General features: G+C 49.7%; 1 protein-coding gene across 1 annotated transcript in view; it reads right to left on the bottom strand.

Annotated features, from left to right (window-relative positions):
- LOC132070517 (interferon-induced very large GTPase 1-like) overlaps positions 1–11,397 on the bottom strand; it is a 29,413-nt gene extending 18,016 nt beyond the window's left edge. Inside the window, exons 1-2 of the mRNA XM_059467300.1 lie at positions 11,306–11,397; positions 8,192–8,380 (exon numbers count right to left, since the gene is read on the bottom strand). The gene's annotated coding sequence lies outside the window, so the exon portion shown is untranslated. The remainder of the gene's footprint in view (positions 1–8,191; positions 8,381–11,305) is intronic.
- Positions 11,398–13,642: the final 2,245 nt, after the last annotated feature.

Here is a 13,642-nt window from a genome sequence, read left to right on the forward strand (position 1 = left end):
GATCTCCAGTGGGCAAAAGAAGCCACAGGGGCCTTTCACCAGCTAAAGAGTGCTCTCATGTCAGCTCCAGCTTTGGGACTTCCAGATGTAAGTAAACCATTCTTTCTATTTTCCCATGAAAGACAGGGAATTGCCCTGGGAATACTGGCTCAGGACTTGGGTCCATATGGGAGGGCAGTTGCTTACTTCTCCGAGCAACTAGATGCAACAACCAAGGGATGGCCAGGTTGCCTCAGAGCGGTAGCAGCAGTTGTGCTGAATATTCAAGAGGCACGCAAGTTTACCCTCAGACAGAAAATGACTGTACTGGTATCCCACACAGTGTCCGCAGTACTGGAAGTAAAGGGTGGCCACTGACTTTTACCACAGAAGTTTCTGAAATACCAGGCCATCATGGTAGAGCAAGATGATGTAGAGATAGTGGTGACTAATATTGTCAACCCAGCTTCTTTTCTCATTGGAAATCAAGGAGAAGCGGTACACCACGATTGCCTAGAGACCATTGAAGCTACCTACTCCAGCCGCCCAGACTAAAAGGACACTCCTTTGCATGATGCAGAGACCTGGTTCACTGATGGAAGGAGCTACGTTGCCAACAGAAAGCGACATGCTGGGTATGCAGTAACCACCTGCAGAGAGGTAATCGATTCTAGACCCTTACCAACAGGTACATCTGTGCAGAAGTCTGAGATAATTGCCCTCACCTGTGCCTTGGAAATGGCAAAAGGAAACAGAATAAACATCTACATAGACTCGAGGTATGCATTCGGAGTCGTACATGCACATGGAGCCATCTGGAAAGAGAGGGGACTGCTAACCTCACAGAGAAAGAACATCAAACCTGTACAAGAGATAATCCGGCTGCTGGAAGCAGTTCAGCTGCCTGAAAAGGTAGCGATTATGCATATTAAGGCACACCACAGAGTGAGCTCAGAATTGGAGGAAGGAAATGAGCTGGCGGATGGAAAGGCAAAGAAAGCAGCAAAAGGTGAGGTAATTATGGGCAGATTTCCCTTGAAGGTAAGCCAGAATATAATAATACTAATCAAAAGGGACATACAACCACGTACCATTGAAAGGGAGCTGGTAATCCCTTTCCATTTGCATGGTCACTAGTAAGGAGGAGCACCAGAAAACACACTGGGGCCTAACTACTTAAAAGCTTTTATAAAGTGTGGCTCCTTTCCCAGAATGACCAAGACTGCCAGTGTTACAGAGTGCATTGAAATGAAGTGTTGACTTTTAAGCAGTAGTTTCCACAGGCTTTCTAGAACACATATCTGATTGAAAGAATCATTGACAGGAATTTATATGCCACTATTACTCAGATAAACTGACAGTGAGATCCTTGCCTCCAGACTAACCCCAAAAATACCCTCAGACCAAAACTAGGTCAGATTGGGAAGGGTCATGGAACCGGACAGCAGTGGCAAATTGACTTTTCAGAATTCCCATGGAAAGGGGGGTTGTCAGTATTTATGAGTATTGACAAATACATTTTAAGGGTGGCCAGAAGTGTTCCCCTCCAGAACTGCCAAGGCTTGAGAAGTGACCAGAGTAAACAATACTGCTTTCAGAGTTCCAGCCACAATACCTATATGGTGGCTTTAAGTAGACAGCTCAGAGAAAATGGAAAACATGTGACTGGAACTCGGAGAAGGGAGCTAGATGGACCAGTACATAACATACAGCCTGGGGATTATGTATATGCTAAGTCTCTTACAGAAAAATTTTGGAACCACAGTGGGATGGACCATTCCGGGTGCCCCTCACCACCTTCACCGCAATCAAGATCAAGGAGCAGAATGCCTGGATTCATCACTCTCGAGTGAAGAAGGCCCGAGAAGCCCCTTAGAGAGTGACATCAGGAGACAATGAACTGAGACTAAAACTTACTCAGGCAAAATGAGTATATTGCAGCTGGGAGTAGTTTGTAATTTCATTTACAGAATTGTTTTGTATATAATTATAACTGGAGTCTTAGAATTAGAGAGTACCTCTATCCAAAGCAGTGCTGAATAGCTTTGGTCCCAGGCTTTTTATCAGTATACTGGATCCATGGGAGAACTTTCTGAGATAAAAGATTTAAACCTATCCACTGTAGAAATTCATGGGGATCAGGTATATGAGGACCAGGTCTGGCTGGAACGGGAACTGTGGACACTTCAAGGGATCAGAGGAGAAGAAATCAAGGTAGTGTGCTGGGTAGTCAATGAGAAGGCTCATGAGAGATCAGATGCTGTTTAGTGTCTCAACCTGTCTACAAGCACCAGGAAGTTTGTGATAGCCCAAGCGAATCAGACTGTTGGTGTAATTTCACCTTAATACAGCCTGTAGAAGTGACTTGCCTTTGGGCTCATGATGCTATCGGGTTTTCATTTAAATTTAAAATAGATACTATACTTTTTACAATATATACAGCTTATACAACTCACACCAGTACTCAAGCAGTTCAGACCCAACCCAAACTTGAACCTGAAGTGTATGAAATAGGCCCATACGTAGTAAGGAATATGGGTGAACAACAAATGTTGTTCAATCGAGAATGGTCTCTCAAACTTGTTGAGTTGCTAATGCAAATTAACATGTCAGAAATCCAACCAGCCTGCTCCTCTTTCCTAACAACATCCTTTGAGAACTGGACAACATGGTTACAAAGACAAGTATACCTCAGGAGCAGAATAAGAAAGGATCTAACTGGGATATTAGGGACACGATTGAGAGTTTTAAATGGAAATGATTCAAAAATATTGATGAATAAGCTGGCCACTTCAACAGGTGGCCTACCAAAATTGAATCAGCCTTTACAGTCATCTCTATTGGCATTAGGAACTAGCCAGCGGCAGATTACAAAAGTACTGCCAAAGTGGGAAAAGGCCAGGGACCAAGACCACAAGTTAATAGAAGAAGCACTTACTGCAGTTCAAGATAACGTGTCTTTAGTTTTCAGTTGTATACAAGCACAGTTATGGATGCAAGCAACAGCAGCTCTGATCATATGGGAAGGGGGTGAAGGTAATTTTCCAAATGAAATTAAGAAAATTGTCTGGGATAATGTGATTGATTTTGAAAGGAAGTTTCAATCCTGGTGGACTATGGTAAATTTCACCTATGATTCTGCTTCTAATGTGGCCACTGTCTTTGTGCTTACCATACCTAATGCCAGTGTTTACGTTATCCACTCCATCATTGCACTAGGATTAAACCATGAAAAAACAGTGCTCTACCCTTCAGAACATAGAGTGTGGGCACAAAAGGTGAATGAAAAGTGGCAAACAGTAACTAAGAATCCTGCATTACTAGAGAACAGATGGGATTCATTTGTGAAAGCAATACTATTAATGCTCAGGATGTGTGTTTCGATGGTGAACAGAGTATTTGCCACTTCCAAGTTCATCCAGTCACTGACCAGAAAACTGTGCTCATATACACTGGAAAAGGCTGTGTGTGCTTGAGAACTGCTTGTGCTGCTGTAAAAATTTATAACAACGATGTTATTTTGTCTAGTAGAAATCATTCTAATTTTTGTATTTGTAATTTTGTTAAGATTATCAAGTGTGATTATTCGTACATGGCCCCAGTGACATCTCACCAGTTGATTAAAACCAGTTATACAATGTATCACAGACTATCACCTACTCCTATTGGAATGGACCTCACATTGCTAAAACAATTAATTAAACACCAAGGCCTACTGGAAATCTTGAAGAAAATCCAAAAAAGCGGAGAGAAAATCCTAATTACTGTCCAACATGATACAAAAGAAATAACCAGAATTCTGCAAAGAATAAAACAAAGTGCAGATCATCACTGGTTGGATGTAATCTTTGGGTGGTCACCAACTGCAAATGGAAACTTTAATAAGTTGTGTCATCCCATTGTAGTTTTTTTAATATTAGTTGGAGTAAGTTTAGGGTTATCCTTTATATTGTTAATTTGGAATTGGAAAATACTACAGCGAGTAGCTGTGTTAACCTCCTGTGAGACTGTTTGAAGTTCTTCTCATCTGCCTCTTGATCGTCATTGGGGACCACTGAAGAAAAAGACCCCAATCTGAAATGGTTGGAATCCATAAAGTTAGAGGATTTTTAGGAAATGGTTAAAAAAAGTATGTAGGCCTCAGACTGAAGTTCTGTTAGCATTGCAGATACAGCAGAAAAGTTTCCCAAGCAAGCAGAAAAGTTTCCCAAGCAGTAGAGCATACGTGACAAATAACAATAGGCCTCTGTAGAATTGGCTTTAGGATGGCAACAAGGTTATTTAATGTATATCTTTAGAAGGTTAGCATGAATAGAGCTCTGTTCTTTGTCTCTTATGAACCAGTCTTTGTTTTAACTACCATTACGTGTGTTTTATAAGATTAGATAGAACGCTTGTCAATATGTGTTTTTCTATGTATGATTGGCTGAAATCTAGACTGAGATGATTTTATGTCTTTCTGTATCACCCCACCCTTGGGGGACATTTTGTGTGGATCAGTCAGCTGTTAACATCATGTCTCCATTGTATTTCTTGAGACTGATGTGCTGGAAATAAAAGCAAAAATCTCTTCACTGGTCTGGTTCCAACGTTGTCCATATCTGGACGTTGTTACAGCGGTCCATGGTTTCCTTGGTAATGCGTGGGTTCCTGACACAATTGGACCTATATCTACCCTTTAACCCGATAGAAATCTCTAGCCCTGTTGAAGAAAGTTACATGCCAAAGGCCCCAAGACCTGAGCACATTGCTAAGCTATTGTTCACAGGTGTGTTTGCTGTAGGCTACACTGAACCCAATGAAAAGGAGAAGGGGCCACCTTGCCCTTTTTGCTACAATAGCCTTGGAAGTTGTCCCACCTCAGAGCCTGGCTGAACCTCTCCTGAGTTTTGGGTGGTCCCCCACAGAAGACCCCTCTCACTCGTTTGCAACCACCATGACAGACAGACTGAAATGTAAGAAGACTCTCCATCGAAAACCAAGACATGAAATCCCTATGTGAAAAGGTCTCCCCCTACTCTTTCCAAGGACTGGGACTGAAACCCCCAACCCACGGGAGGTGTGTGGGGCGAGCCAAGCTGACCAAAGCAAGATGGATGTTGCAGGCGTGAGCAGTGGACCAAGAAGACAATGGTTCTTGCCCACTGCTGAGAACATGGACTGTGTGTACCCTTCTTAAACACCATTCTTTCCCCGCAAAGATACAATAGACTACCTTTGATTTGCTTTCAAGATTCATCCCCTTCCCCCACCAAAAAAGAGTATAATAAGATTTCAGATGAACTGCACTCCTGAGATCTCCCTGGACATGACGTGGTGAACTACATCAGTTGAACATCGAAGGGCTTCGCCGTTCTATATTTGGTAACGATATACCTTCCTTTTTCTCTTCCTCCCTCTTTTCCTTATTTTTCCTTTTTTCCCCAATTCCTCCCTAATTTGCGGTGGTTATTCAATAAAGATGCATTTGTTTTGATTATCACTGCAAACCCTCTTGTGCCGTGTTGATTTTTTGCACCCTGAGATCTAATCCACGAACCATCATGCAACCCATCTGTAAGGATGGATCGTGACATCTCCTTATCAAATGTACAAGGTAAAGCACTAAGGCCCACTTATTGTCATAGGAATTTGCATGAAGTAAAAGAATTTACTTTTTCCTTGTAGGAAAGGGGGAAATGAGAAAGAGCGGAAATTTTCCAGAGTAGAAATCCATTTTGATTTAGGTGAAATGTACATCTTTAAGTCAAGTCTGTAGCTTGCAGTTTAGTCTGACTGCCTGTTCTCTTAAAGAGCCTGTGTTTGGAGGAACTGCTTTAGCCAAAGAATTCGAGGCAAGTACCATGTGAAATCAGTGGAATGAATATGTATGAACCTATTGTGAAATTGCATTCGTATGTATTTGAGAGGGAGATAAAAGGGGATCTGGAGTTCCCAGAGGTACTCATGTCATTTTAGGGGAATGATTCCCACATGCGTCCAGCCCTGTAATGAACCTACCAGTTTCACAACTTCCACAAAAGTTGTGGAGTTGTTTGTTTCCACAGATCAACACACTCCCCCCGCAAAGGCACACCACACTCCCCAGACACACTCCCCCCACGGGCTCTGAGCTTTGCTCCTGCTCCAGCTGTTAGTGCAGCCCCTCCCTCGCCCCTCTCTGGCCTCTTCCCAGGAGCTGCTTCCTGGCACACTCAGGGGCCCACCCCAGTGCAGGGGGAAAATCCACCTTGTCCCTGCCCACAGCTGTGCCTGGGACATCCTGGTGGCCCTTCAGGGGAGACTGAAGATGCTGCGAGCCAACTCAGAGAGGTGCCCTCTGTGATCTTCTGCTCGTTAGCACAGAGGGTCTCATCAGGCAGGTGCCCATTGGTGGCAGTCTTGGCTTCAGCCACCACAGAAGCACCAAGTTCAAAATCTCTGGTGACAGGAGGAAAAGTGCCTGCGAACCTTCAGCTGGGCACCTGCCCTTAAACCTTTGGGGGTATTACGGGCACTGTCACACAACTCTGAAGATTGTCCCAGTCTCAGTTCACTTGGATGTACTGGATGAGAGATTTATTCCCTGCAAAAAATTCTTCTGAGCATTCAGCTTCTGTCCTGTTGCAGTACAAGTTGATTTGTATGGCATTTTAATCAAGTTTTAAATAAGAAACCCAGCCCAGTTCCATAAACCAGCCTCCAGACTGACTGACAGAGGTTTCAACAAATAACAAGTCTCCTCAAGTACCGCCATTTGACTGGTTCAGAGTCTAGGTGGCATGGAGATTAGACCAAGGGCTGTTTCAAGCAGGGAGCTTTGAACTTCTTATAAAAGCCAGCCCTGAACAATAAAACAGGCTGTTTGGCTGATGAACAATGGAGGTCTGTCATGTGTCACATCTCAGACACACAAACAGCACGTGTCACAGTCCCACAAAGGTCACAAAACTGTCACCAGTACAGGGACTGACCCAGGGGCTTGGACTGGACTCCTGCACCCTTCCAGAGCCTTCAGGGGCAGCTTTTCTGCTGCAGTTAGTGTTTGAGTTAACCCAATTTTCATTTTTGTAATCAGGATTCTATGATAATGGTTGCTTCCAAAGCCATCCCTATGTTGTTCCAAGTTGGTATCTCCCGAAATTGTATCTACCCCGATGTAAACCACACCCTTTTCTCCTCCCCTTTGCTCTCATTGGAACTGCCTCTATAAACCACTCCACTTACTCCTCCTCTATGGTTATCCCACTGGCTGGCTGTTTGTATCTGCCCACCAGTTTTGGCCTGTATATAAACCACTGCAGATCTTTGCTCCTTCTCTTTTACTTCTGAATCTCTGGATTAAAGACTTTCTGCACTATCAGGCAGAGAGCATCTGTCAACTCCTTTACTTTTCTCCCTGACACTGGAACAGCTAATCCCTCTGTAGAGCCACAGCTCTAAAGTTCAGCTCCTGGTGAATTCATCCGGTGAGTTGTTCCAGACACCTTGGCATGGCTGCTGGTGTTCTAAAAGAGCTAGCTAAAGACTCCAGTGGTTGCGTCACTTTCCCTAGGAAGTCCATGCATGTGAGAAATGAAACCCTGACAATGGGAGCTCTTTTTCAGAGTGGAAACTGCTAGTTGATGTTGATGAAGTTGATAGGGTCTTAATTTGAAGTGTTGGTCTGTTGTTGAATATTGAATGTTAGAGTTCTGGGATTTGCCTTTGGTTGCCACTGTTAAGTGTTACTATCTTACCCTGTATTTGTATCCCTTTCCATAGGGAAGCCCTTCACCTGCTCCCAGAAGGACTCACACCCGGACTGAATTTAATGAGGGGCTGCTGGTACTATATGGACCCTCTCAAAAACATCAAACCAGCACATAAATTATGATTTTAACCTGAAAGAACCACAGAAATCACCCAGCATTGACCAGAGCTGGATTACATCCTATCACCATAAGTTTAATGGCACTCAGTTTAGATGACTAGATGACACCCCTAACCTACGAGCCAACTTTGTCTTCCGAAGGACTCCTATGAGTACGGAAGCTCCAGCTCTGCCAATAGACAAAGCTGCACTCCTCCTCCTCAGTGGTGTGGTGTGGTGTGCACAACCGCTCAGGTTCCCCATACAGGGCTGTTTTTAATAAAGGCCTTTTTAAAGGAGCTGGTATCCTGGCCCTGTCTATTACAGTGCAGATTTGGGCAATGCGTGCAAGGGCTGTGGGCTCTGATTCCCCTCACCCACCTCACAGCAGATGCTCCTGTTGCTCCCAGCCTTGGCTTCCCAGCAGACACCAGCAGCTGAGGGCCCAAGCTCAGGGGGCACAGCACAGCACCAGGGGCAGGCCTGGGGTACACGGTGGGTGTGGAGAAGAAGATGAGAAGCCCTTGAGAACGCAGGAGAAAGAACACCAGGAATGACAAGCCCAAAGTCCTAAAGGAATAGAGCAGACAGTCAGGAGAAAGCAACCCACGGAGGATTCATTCCAGGGAGCACTGGAAGCCAACCCTTCTCTGTAGCAGGCACAGGGACTGCAATGCCTCCATGGCGTTCAGCAGCCTAAGAAATGCCGAGTCATGATGACTGGACCTTAGAAGCCCCTCTTCTGCCTCCGGACGCTTACTTGTCTCTCTGTAAGTTTATGGGTTACTTGACCTTTGACCCTTACAACTGGACAATTTATAAAACTCCTGTACTCTATATAAAGACCTACTTTTGCCCAGTTTGACAGAAGTATTGTCACCAAGAACCTTTGCAGAAGACAACAATAAAGGACATCTCTGTGGAACCTCATACAACCTCCTCCTCTCCCTGCGTCTGCCAAAGGAATTTAGCAAGCAAAGAGCTACAATTCACTAAAGAGGTGAACTGCTTCCTAAGGTTGCCTGCGGCTGGGAGCTGCCTGGGAGCTCAATCAGGCTGTGCTGAACAGGACTAAATGAGCCTTGCTTGGTCTTATCCTATGCAAGGTGTTACAGCTCCAGAGCTCAGTCCCCAAGGGGACTGGGTGCCAGAAGCCAGCTCGCTCTCAGACCAAGGCCGCGGGACAGCCCTAGCAAGCAGGGAATATTCAGCTCTTAGTGATTAGGCAGCTCTTATGATTTCAGCTTTGCTTGCTAGGTAGCTTTTCCCTTAGCCTAAGGCTCCAGCAGACAGTAGAGAGAGGAGAAGCAGAAGACGCCAGCTGTTCCACGAGTTTGGCTTTATTGGAGGGTCTGTGAAGGGTCTCAGCTCTTCTTCTTCCAAGTTAGTAGGGATACAGTATGCTACTTTTATACCCTTGGCCCGGATCCAATCCTGACCAATGGCAAAGGTGTTAGAGTGATCATAAGTGACCAATAGTAGGGTTAACAACATATTGCCTTACATGGCTATAGGGATAAGGTACAAGGCGGATGTCCCTGGAGACAGGAAACTTCTTTGCCGCTGTGTCAGCATTCTATTCTCCAAGGGGCCCTGGCTAAACCTGAGGGGTTTACTACACAGGACAGCACTTTTGGACTAGAGGCAGCCAGCCGGGGATACCCTGAAACCCAGCTGAGGTATGCCCTATATTTCTCCTCCCCTATCAACTCCCCAGGCAGCAAAGACTCCTCAGGGCTCTTCTGGGGAGGTGACCAGAGCAGGGTTTCACCTGCAACCTACATCCATGTTCCCCCCACCAGAAGGAAGCTGGACATGCTGGAGAGGTGGGACAGAGCAAAGCCCCTGAAGGTCACCAAGGCCAAGTGCAGGTGCTGCCCCTGGGTCTGGGCAATTCCAGGCCCAGACACAAGCTGGGAAGAGACTGAATTGAGAGCAGCCCTGAGGAGAAGGGCGTGAGGGTGATGATGGGTGAGAGGCTGTGTGGGAACATCTGTGCTCTGGGGGCAGCAGACAAGGTGAGGAGGGGGCAGAGCCAGGGGAACAGCACTGCCAGTGGGGCAGCAGGGCCCTGTCCCACCCCTGCCCACATCACGCAGCTGCTGCTGGGGGGAAGCTCAGGGCCCCGCAGAGGGGGGAGAAGCAGCGCTGGGCTCGGATCCCAGCAGGCACTGAGCCCCCCCAGCAGCTCCTGTGCTCCCACCAGCATGATGGGGACAGGATGGGGACAGCACAAACAGGAAAAGCCTCTGGCTCGAGATAAGGGCAGTTCAGCAGCAGAGGAAAGCTGGGTGTGCTTGCAGAGCACAGGAGAATTTCAGACACCAATTGATTTCTGTGGGCACATGTCCAGCTGCTCCCTGGGCAGGAGAGCCTCAGTGCAGGACAGCTCTGCTGGCTCAGGGTCACAGCTGGAGCTTGTCCTCTTGAGCCATTTGTCCCAGCCCTCTCCTCTCCCACATTCTCTCCCACTGGAGCACTGCCAGCGCTGGTTCAGGCTCAGGAGCCAGAGGCTGCCCTGGACAGCATCAACTCCAGCCCAGCCACACCCCGAACCTGCCCCCAGGCACCCTTGGCAGTCCCTGCACGGCTTCCCAGTGCTTCAGGAATAGGGGAAAAGCCCCATGCGACTGTGTCAGTGCTCGCAGAGAGACACTGAGCATATTCAGGGCATAACTCGGGACCGAGTTCCTCCTTGGAAGCACAGGAGGGAAGCGGCAAGGCTGGTACCAGGACCTGCCATGGGAATGCCTGCACCCCGTTTCACAGGAACAGCCCCCCGAGAGTGTTTTCCGCAGCCCTGGCCCAGGGAAAGGGGCTCTGGGAACACTGCTGCCTTTGTGGGGCTGTCCCATGGACCAGAGCGCTCGGGGTGGTGATGCTTAGACTGCAAGAGAGGAGAATCCCACCCTCCCTGCAGGGGCAGGAAAAGGAATGATCCCCCCGGCTCCTGCCCTCAGGGGAGCGCAGCCATCCGGCCCCGCCGCGGGGCTGGGGCTGCCCGGGCCGGGCAGGGTCGGCCCCGCCTGCGGGGAGCGTTTCCCGGCCGGGCACGGGCTGGCGGCAGGGAAGGGGCTCCGCTCGCCATCTGTGCCCGGCCAGCCCCGCTGCCGGCTCTCGGGACAGCCTTTGGCCTCTGCAGCCTTCCCTGTGCCCCTCCATCCCCGCATCCATCCCTCCTCCTTCCCCCGCCGCTCCGCTCCCACCGCTCTGAGCCCGGGGCCCTCCCAGCTCAGCCCCCGCAGCGCACACGGCTCCCCCGAGCTGCCCAAAGCGGTGCCAGCAAAGGCGGCTCCCTGCAGCCCACGCTCGGAGCGCACAGCGCCCGCCCGTGCCCTCAGCCCCCTCTGCTCCTGCCCTGCCATCTCCCCATCCCTGGCAAAGCACAGGGAACAGGAGGCAGGAGAGCAACAAGATCCCGCTCCCACCTGCTCCCGGCTCCCAGCCCCACAGCTCATCCCCATCCCCATCCCCATCCCCATCCCCATGCCCTACCTTCTCCCTCCGGCCCCGTAGCTCCCAGGCTGGCAGAAGCCCATTCCCAGGCCCTGTTTTTATAGCCCTGGCTCTCGGGTGGGTGTGGGGTTCCCACCTCTGTTACATACCAGTGGAGTAATTCCTGGAAATCAGGCTTTTTACTGCTGCAGAGAGTGAAAGTGAAACCATCCTTTCGGAGTCAGATAATTAATATAGGCTAAAAATTCCACACCAATTCACAGTCTACATTTGTCTGTTGCAGATCACTGACCCTTAACTCCTGTGCTGACTGCTGGTAATAATATTGTAAACTGTGAGAGTTGGATATTCACACATGTGAAAAAAGGACGAGAGGGACTTTGTAGAAAGACCTGAAAGGATGGGAAAAGGGGGAATGTCTTTCCGCTGCCACAGGGCAGGGATAGATGAGACATTTGAAAGGAATTCTACCCTGGGAGAGTTGCAAGGGGCTGGGATGCTATTCCCAGATAAGCAGTGGTGGCCCGATTCCAAGACAGGGACACCTTCCACTGTCCCAGATTGCTCCAGGCACCATCCAACCTGGCCTTCTTGGAAACCTCTCCAGCAGAGGAAGCAAAGCAGGAACAGGGCCTGGCTGCAGCTTTCTTGGCAGGGGACACCCCACACCTGACAGTAACAGTGCTGGGGTTTGGCAGAGGACATTCAACACCCAAGCAGAGCAGGGGGCCTGGATTGCTTTTTCCTGGGCATGTGGACACACAAATCCTGCTCCACAGCCGCAAAACAACCACTGCAGTTTGGATACTGAGACCTCCAGCCTGCCAGGACCAGCCATCACCTGCCCCAGGCTGACAAGTCACAAGTGCTGGAGCAGACACAGGTGGCATTTGTCCGGCCTCAGGGGAAGCCTCAGCAGCTGCCAGGCAGGGCTGGGACACATCACCTACAGAGCATGGATTTGGTCCCTCTGTTCCCAGCTCAGCTGAGCCTGTCTCCAGAGGGATATTTCCTCCAGCCAAAGAATTCCCTCCTGCAGGAGGGTTACAGGCACAGAACCCCAGGATCACTGAGGTTGGAAAAGACCTCCCAGACCCACGTGTGCCTGATCCTGATCAACCTGTGCCTGATCCCCACCTTGTCCCCAGCCCAGAGCACCGAGTGCTGTGTCTAAGCATTCCTTAGACACCTCTGGGTATGAGATTCCACCATGTCCCTGGGCAGCCCCTGCCAAGGCCTGAGCACCCATTCCATGCAGAAGTTCCTCCTGATGTCCACCCTGAGCCTGCCCTGGCCCAGCCTGAGGCCATTTCCCCTTGTCCTGTCCCTGTTCCCTGGCAGCAGAGCCTGATCCTCCCGGCTGTGCCCTCCTTTCAGGGACTTGTGCAGAGCCACAAGGTCCCCCCGAGCCTCCTTTTCTCCAGGCTGAGCCCCTTCCCAGCTCCCTCAGCCCCTCCTGGGGCTCCATTCCCTTCCCAGCTCCATTCCCTTCTCTGGACACGCTCCAGCCCCTCCAGGTCTCTCCTGTCAGAAGGGGCCCAGAGCTGCCTCCAGCACTGGAGGTGCCCCAGCAGTGCCAGCACAGGGGACGGGCACTGCCCTGGCCCTGCTGCCACCCCAGACCTGGAACAGCCCAGAGGGCTTTTGGCCACTGGCACACCTGGCACACCTGTGCTCATGTCCACCACTGGCACCAGCACCCCCAGGAAATCTTACCCAGCGCCATGAAACCATGACCCCCTCTTTGCCAGCACTGCACCTTGTGCTGGACGGCTTCCTCAGGGTCAGGAGCTCCTCAGTGTCCCTTCAGGAGCAGCCAGAGAACCATTCCCTCTCTGCCCCTGCCAGCCTGGCACAGCAGGAGCACACTCCTGCCTCACCCCAGCCAGCAGGAACCTGCACACTGCAAACTGAAACCATCTGCACTCCTGACTCCATGGCAGCAGTGACCCAGCCAGGGATGGAGAGGGCTGGGGATCATCCTGCATGAAGCTCCTCTGCTCCTGCTCTGTCAGCTCCAGGGACACCAGCTCCTCTCCAAGGACAGACTCCTTCCCTTCTGGGGACATGTTGCCTCCTCCACTGCCCCCCCAAATCCATTGTCTCTTCTCCAAATCCATGGTGTGTGGCCAGAGAGCTTTTTCCAGGCATATCTTACAGGCTGGAGCACAGCCAGGGACTGGCACAGGCTGCCCAGAGAAGCTGTGGCTGCCCCTGGAACCCTGGAAGTGTTCCAGACCAGGCTGCACTGGGCTTGGAGCAACCTGGGACAGTAGAAGGTGTCCCTGCCCATGGCAGGGCATGGCACTGGATGAGCTTTAAGGTCTCTTCCAGCCCCATTTGTGAGTCTGACAAGGTAACCCAGCTTTGGAAGCT

Source organism: Ammospiza nelsoni, chromosome 3, assembly GCF_027579445.1.
Source record: "Ammospiza nelsoni isolate bAmmNel1 chromosome 3, bAmmNel1.pri, whole genome shotgun sequence".
Taxonomy (NCBI): domain Eukaryota; kingdom Metazoa; phylum Chordata; class Aves; order Passeriformes; family Passerellidae; genus Ammospiza; species Ammospiza nelsoni.